This window comes from Rhagoletis pomonella, unplaced genomic scaffold (genome assembly GCF_013731165.1).
Source record: "Rhagoletis pomonella isolate Grant_MI unplaced genomic scaffold, Rhpom_1.0 Rhpom_scaffold_02937, whole genome shotgun sequence".
Classification (NCBI taxonomy): domain Eukaryota; kingdom Metazoa; phylum Arthropoda; class Insecta; order Diptera; family Tephritidae; genus Rhagoletis; species Rhagoletis pomonella.
Genome location: NW_023461490.1, coordinates 14,672 through 22,409, shown reverse-complemented (window position 1 = coordinate 22,409; position 7,738 = coordinate 14,672). Strand labels below are relative to the sequence as shown.

Below are 7,738 nucleotides of genomic sequence, written 5' to 3'. Positions count from 1 at the left end.
TGTGTGGAAGGGAATATTGTTTGTGTAGAATTTGGGTGCGACGCACTCGACATACAAATACAACACAATAAGACAAAAGATGTGAATTGGTCATATGGAAAAGTCGGTTAAATGAGAAAATGAATGATGGCTTGCGAGAGCGGGCAAAAGTGAGACACTACTTCACAGTGACAGCATGTGAGCGGCGAAAGCGCGAGCAGACATGAGCGTGAGCATGCAAAACCGCTGCTGAAATGAGATTTCTCTTCGCAGTTTTCGATTTTGGAGTAAATTTGCTCAATTTTGTAAGGATGCTGTGCACATACAGGCCCGCGCTCACACAGTTGTTCCCGTTCGCGGAAAAGCGGCCGAGAGAGAGATTCTGGAGTCAACAGCACACAGTAACAAAGGCCGCCCCAGCATCTCAGCTGAGCAAGATTGGAGCATTCAAAATGAAAGACTGATTTTGGAAGGCTGAACAGCGAAATTTCCCAGCAGCCAAGGCAGAAGTGTGTGGCAGACGTACGCGACCGCTTTGCTAACGCTGTTTGTGGCGCGGATAGTGGCGGATATTTAGTTGAAGAAGAACAGATAAAGTGGAAAATTTAACACAAAAGCATTGAAGAGGAAAATTTTAGCTTTTAAGACTTAACTTTAATGTGAGAATGTTGCGCCAATAAAAGTTGAAAATATCTCAAATGCGCGAATAATCAAAAGTAAGAGCTATGGAAACAAATGTGAGCAGACATTGTTAAGCGCAAAGGTACATAACTGAAAATTAATTCGGAGTCATGAAAATTTCAAATGTGCCAATGCAGTGAAATTTGTAGTGAAAAATTGACAGAATTGTTGGTCGTTCGCTGTTGTAACGCAGAGTGGGTGTGATAAGCGTGTGCAGGAACAACAAAGCAGTGAACGATTGCAACAAAAGCGAAGGTGCGAAACATACTTTCAGGTTGATGTGAATTCAGAAGTGAAAGGATTACAAATGAATAGGCAAAATAGCAAATTGGATGGAAAAATGCGTGGTAGGAAAATTATAAAATTTGCGTTTTCCTACCGCGTACACGTTTCGCTCACGGCCAACCATGTTTTTTCTATATAAATTTTGTGCGTTTGTGCATACTTTTTTCCATTCGTGGCGGTTTGTGTCGTCGAGAGGGGACGTTGGTGGGCGGCGCAGGACGCATAGGCGAAGTGGCAAAAGTCTCCGTAAGAATTAGCATTCGCCCCTTTTCAACACAGCAACAAAACGCAAGAAGATAAACATATCCGCACACACAAGCATAGATGTAGGCAGAAAGGCATACGTGTGTAGCTACGTACATAAGTAGACAGCATCGTCGCGTACAATTGCAATTTGAAAATCGTAAATCTACACTCAAATTAAGTTTTTATAGTTATAGCTTTTTTTTTGTAATTTGCTGTCAATTTCGACTTGAAATGCACATAGCTTCGCAAACACACACACACACACACACACATACTCATTAACACGCACCACAATTACGCACATGCGCAAAGCAACAACAACAAATCGAAATTTTTACACAAATACAAGAAGTCTCCAACAAGCTTTAAGTATACTGTCGTTGAATGAATATTAAAGCGGTTTTGGGAGCAGCAGCGCGGTTGAAGGAGGCGATGTTGAAAGTCTCAGCACTAGTGCTCTGAGTATTGAGAGCGCCTAACTAAGTATTTGACAGCTGTCATCGATGGGTGGGTGCTGTATTGGTATGCTGGTCGAATAAGTGTGAGTGAGTAGCATACTGCTTGCATGTGGCAGCTCTGGCCGCCGAAATAAGTTCGAATTGTTGTCAATGAGAGCGCATTTGGTCTTGATGCTCATGATGCGTATGTGTTGCGTGTATTGGTTAATGTTAAAATATTGCAATTTACCGATAGTTGTGCAAATGATAAACACTAATTGGAGAAAAAGGCGTCGTTGAATGCAATGATAAGGACTTTGGTTGCATTTATCGCAGCTGAATATTTTTGCTGTTAATTTCGTACTCAATGAATATTTCCGTTGCCGCATGTGTTCACGATATTTTAGTAAGGATACTTTTTTTTATTAAATAATTTGAGTTTAACTTTTTACACGAGTGGAAATCCCCTTTAATGGGATAAATGATGAAACTAAATTTTTCTTAATACACTTTTATTTGACGCCAATATTTCAATATTTCATATAATTTAAATTATTTCGACTTTTCAAACAGATGACAATCCTGTTCAAATTATTTTTAAACCAAAACCTCGTTAAAACGTTCTCGTCTGACACTTTTATTATGATACATATTTAAATTATCTAATCCTCCTAATTCAATTTGAATTTAATTATAAAATCAGGTGGCAACACTCCTACATACAGTTCGGAAATAAAGTTTCTTCAAAGCAATTTTGATTTATATTCACATTGACGTAATTTATTTAACCTATTGCTTATGCTGAACCTAACTTAGTAACAAGGTGGCAACCCTCTGTAAAATATTTTCAAACCACAGCCTATTTCGTCTGACATCTATATCAGGATATACATTTAAATTTTCTGCCTTTATTTAAGTCGAACTTGCTTTTTGAAACAGGTGGCAATCCTCCTACATACAATTAAGAAATAAAGCCTTTTCAAAACCATTTCGATGGATACTCATAGGCCAATAATTTATTTAACTTAAAAATAATTTGAATTTAATTTGTTTTATCAGGTGGCAACTCTTTTTGAAAATATAAGAAATTATTGCGTACAAGATTTTTTTTTTATTTCTTTAATTTTGATTACAATAATACAATTTAAATGGTTACCCCGGGGTTCAAAATTGTAAATGCGTTGCAAATTCCTAGCGGTTCTCTTTCGGTTGACGGATTTCAGAATATATGATGGAATTTCGATCAAAAATATAACGTTCGATTGCTTCAAAGATAGTTGGAATTCTTCCACATTTGCACTTTCAGTGTTCGAAAACTATTTAGCGATCAGTACCCAAAACCCTCAGCAATGCACCAAAGTCAATGGATAGCTTCGAGTGCATGCGTCGGGAATTCATGTTGGACGACCTCAGGAGGAATGAGCTCCTCAACAACAGAAACAAAAGCGGAATGCCGATATGCATCGACCCGCTGCACCGTTGAGTATATCGAACTCTCGTGTCTTGCGATTGGCTCAGCTGATGTGATTCGCTAATATTACAATGCATACAATTTTCATTCGGAGACACCACAAATTGAGATTTGTAACCACCAAACCCTTGCCCTTGCGCTCATTGCTTTATGACACTTACCAGCATAAGGAATGAATAAAGAAATGATGAATGCCCACCATTGCAACGATTAGACATTTAGTTTCGTTTGAAATAGATAAGTCTTCCTAGATCGGATTTCTGAAGAACGACAACACTCACTCATTTTGAACTTACAACCAGCTATACCGATTTAAGGACATAAAACCGGATTATATTTGCCGCTGGCGAATGAAGATTCAAATTTGTTTCGTTGGCAAATGTGATATCGTATTTGTTGGTGAAACTGTTGCGCCAAAATGTTTCTTATTGAAAAATAACTTGGCTTAAAATAATATGGACGATCTGCTTAATTAAGTCGAAATCATATTTCCGTAGCCACAGCATTCGTATCTTCGACATATATCAGGAAATGTTTTTGTTCGGACTTTCCGGTAAAGAATTTTTACATAAAACTTTCTGGCAAAGCATGTTTCTTCAAATTATCTGTATCAGGCCAGTTGATGCTTGTGGAAAGTCTCGCAAAATATTCGCTCTCGCTGGATAGAAGCCCGCAGAAAAGTATCAAATTCCATTGGCTTCGAGGTTTAGCAAACATACAACAAATTTGGCAAGGGATGACGGAACATCGTTCCACAATACTTCATACAACAGATCTTTTTCTGTATGGATAAAAGCCACTGAGACTCCTAACTGTATGAATTATAAAAATTTCTTGAAATCGGATATCTGATAAATAATGTTTGCCTGACTTTATTTTGGTCTAAATTTTTTGAGTTGAGGCTGGTTTTAATTATGTAAAATTCAATGGTATTCTTCGTCAAATGAGTGAAAACACATTGTAAGTGGGACTAAAAAAATGGTATATCGATTGATGTAGAACACAATTGTCCTTCAGACTTATAAATCGGCTATTTGTCCGGTTTTGGTCCATAATTAAATCGGTAAAGGACATGCAATCCTAACTATATCGGGAAGAATTGTTAATCACATTATCCTTGTAATGTGTTTATGACATTCGATACAATACTAGAGTTCTGGAACTCGATTCCAAAAAATATCGTTTTAAAACTATCGAGTGGAAAATATCGGTATAGAATGCCAAAAGTATCGATATGGTATCGTATCTTATCGAAATTCGTGTCCCTAAATATGACATAGTGAAAACCAGCCTTTAAGTGCATAAAATATTGTCAACGGTTAGTGATTTGGATAATGAGGTGTTTTTGGTTTTCGTTGATGGTTTTGTTTATAACAAGTTCAGTAAAATTAAACTTTATATGTATGTGGAATACTCTTTATTTGAAAATTCTCTATCATTGCCACTCTTTTCCTAGTTTCAAACTCTCCGAAAGCAGCTTTATGAAATTGCCTCGCTGGTGTAAGAGGGATTCCATTAATGGTTAATGCTCGATTTTGGAATAAAGAGCACTTTAACCAGTTATTTAGCAAGCACATTCTAAGGAAATGTTGACAGGATTGAGGATAAGGCAGCATAGTGAACTTTTTCTTGCACTGCTTCCAGCAACATTTGCAATTACCCAAAAGTCGCTCTGCCATTTGTGGTGTGCTGCTACGTTTCTGCTGATTTCTTAAATCTTTCTCTTTAGCCGTTTGGCTAACATTTCTCTATGATTTCTACAACAATCTAATGTTTTCGCAGCTACGTATGTATCAAGCAACATTGTTGCACAACATTTTCAATTAACTCATACGACGTGGTCTACTGAAGAAGCAGAGAGCTATTGGAGTATTTGCTGAAATGTTGCGTATACGCCGTGTGCGCGTGTTGCTGAAGAAAATGAGTTGCTTCTTACATGTGCTGCTCGCACATTAGGTGCTCACTAACCGCTCCTGCTCATCGGCTAGGTGGATGCTGTGTGCTCAGACACGACGCATAATTGCCGACGCTGAAGTGTATTGTTGCAAACAGCGGAGAGCTAGTGGCATTAAATAGAAAGAAAAGCAACAAAAACAACAGGATTAACAAAAAAATGGGCAATTCCAAAAACCTAAAATTTCGACGGAAAATCTCAACCAACTTGAGATTTTATATGGCTTATGTTGATGTAGCTCGATGGCTGTCTGTGTGTGTGTGCATACGCTACTATACGTTTGTGGCGTTTATTGTATGCGTAACTGCTTTCTTCTAGCATATATCCTTCGCTTTAGCGGCAGCATAGGCAAGAAAATATAAATAAAAACGAAAAATTTTTCACTGAACTATTGAGAATTTGTACGCGCCTACCTGCAAAGGACTAGCAACGACGATGCTTTTGTGGTGCGGAGCGATGCCCTGGCATAGGATGCGATGCTAAGAGACTTTCGGCGTTCACATCGATGTTAAACATCGTATACTCGTAGCGTAACGGCTCGACGACGGCGACGAGACATACATATACATATACGACACCGACACCGACAACGATGTTGATGTTGATGACGATGACAACGACGACGACGACGAAGCGCGTGGCGAGCGCGAGGACGAAGAGGGCCAGTGGTGGTAGGCAGCAGCGTTAGCGTTGGCGAATCTATCCGCTGAGCCACTGTATGGCTCCGGATTCGAAATAATCGAGGTGGTGCGTCTGTCAGTATACGCTCGCTGATGTATTCCGTGTTCGTCCGTTTTCTTAGATGATTAAAAAATTTTTACGCGCGCGCGTGTGTGTAAATTGCGGAATACTGAAAATTACTTTCTGTTAAGCGGCAGGAAAAATGAAATCGAATAAAAAATAATTTAAACAAAATTTGCTCTTTTAGATAGAGTTGTAGAAAAAAAAAAGAGCGAGTGCGTGAAAGCTGTTCAAATTGCTAATTTTTTTCGCATACGCGGAAACGCTTTCTTTTCGTGAAATGAGGACAAGTAACTCTAGTTGGGTTTCGCTTTGAGGCTGCCTGCCTTCTTTTGGCAGTAATGGCTGGCATTTTGTATGCGCCATCAGTCAGCGTGTAAGTGAAGTGTATCGGCGTGGCAGCCAGGCAAATGCTTTGGTGTCATTAGTGAAAATAGTTAGGTTTGTTTTACGCCCTTCGCCTATCGATTTTCCACGTAAGGTTTGGAAAAAAGTAGTGCCGCGCATAATAAATAGTACAATTTTTCTTATAATATTTCCCAGCACTTTATTTCACAAAAAAGTAGTGCTTACCACGAGATGAAAGTAAGATTCGAGTAGTGTGCAACACGTACCAATCAAAAATTGAGCGCGCGTCTCCCACAAGACACCGTAGCAAACGTAGCGAGCGTGCCAAGAACCAACGCGAATGTGCATAAAATTGCATGAAAAACAACAGAGCAACAACAATAGCATAACAGCTGTTGTGAAAGTGACAACAAAGTGACAAAGTGCAGTGTATGTAGTGGAAAAAACTCGGCGAGGGTTTAAGAAAACAGAAGAAAAAATCGCGAGTGTTGCTCGCAGTAAAGTGCAACTAATTGCTATTTGTGTTAGTGTAAGCGCCTGTGTGCATGCCTGCCTGTCACATTTTGTGTGCGTTGAACTGTTGCAAGTGCATTATCTTTCTTTACGACTGTCCGCGTGTCTCACACAAAAAACGGCTATTAAAGTTCAACATTCGCGACATTTCATTAACTGCAACCAGTCTCGCAGACGTCTCGCGTCCCTACTTACTTACTAGATATATTTAAACACACACACACACACACACGCACACAGATAGCCTGCTTGCATACATTGCATTGCAACACTTTGTAGCAAATGATGTGGCACACATAAAACGTGCAACAAATCACTGAAATTGCTCGCACCGAGTGAAATGAGTTGAGAAATTGCGAAAAACAAGTTGCTCGTAAATTGAAGTAAAGAAGTAAACAGCAACAGTCATGCCATAGCCGTGCAGTCAGCGGCAGCAGCAACATAAGCGCAGGGGCGAAGCGCTTGGCAATTGTGAAGTGAAATGTGAAAATTTTAAAGTAAATTTATAGCGGATTTTTGACAGTAACATAAGTAGGAGATTTAAAAGACAAAAAAAGATATTTAGCCAGTGTTGTGAACAAACTGCAGAAAAAAATAATCATAAATTTGTAGAAAAAAAAAATTAGTAATAAAAATAAAAAATTGCATTAAAATTAAAATTAAAATTAAAATTAAAATATCATTCAATCAGCGACTAGCAACAGCTGCAGCAGTCGTTAGAGCCAACATTGCTATTGTGTTCACTAGACTTAAGTTGCGTTAAATAATTTCATTAAAAATAAGAAAAAAACCACTACAAGAAAGTAGCAACAACAACAGCAAATAAATTTGAATAGAAAATTTAGCTAAAAGTGCAACAATAAAATAGAAATCCTAAAATATTAAGCAAATCTGACAAATTGCAATTAACGCTAAACAGCAATCAATAAATTATGAGAACTAAAAACTAAAAAAATCTAACAAAAAAAAATTAGATTTAAATGCAGAACACAGGAATTAATATTTAACAAACCCAAAAAGAAAATTAGATAAAATTAAAAAAAAAATTATAATTAATTAGTTTTAAAAATTACCAACTAAACC

General features: G+C 38.0%; 1 long non-coding RNA gene across 1 annotated transcript; it reads left to right on the top strand.

Moving 5' to 3' along the window:
• Positions 1–447: 447 nt before the first annotated feature.
• LOC118753840 lies at positions 448–6,767 on the top strand. The gene is made up of 2 exons (XR_004994841.1): positions 448–915; positions 6,338–6,767. It is a non-coding gene; the product is annotated as an uncharacterized LOC118753840 (long non-coding RNA).
• The last annotated feature ends 971 nt before the right edge of the window (positions 6,768–7,738 follow it).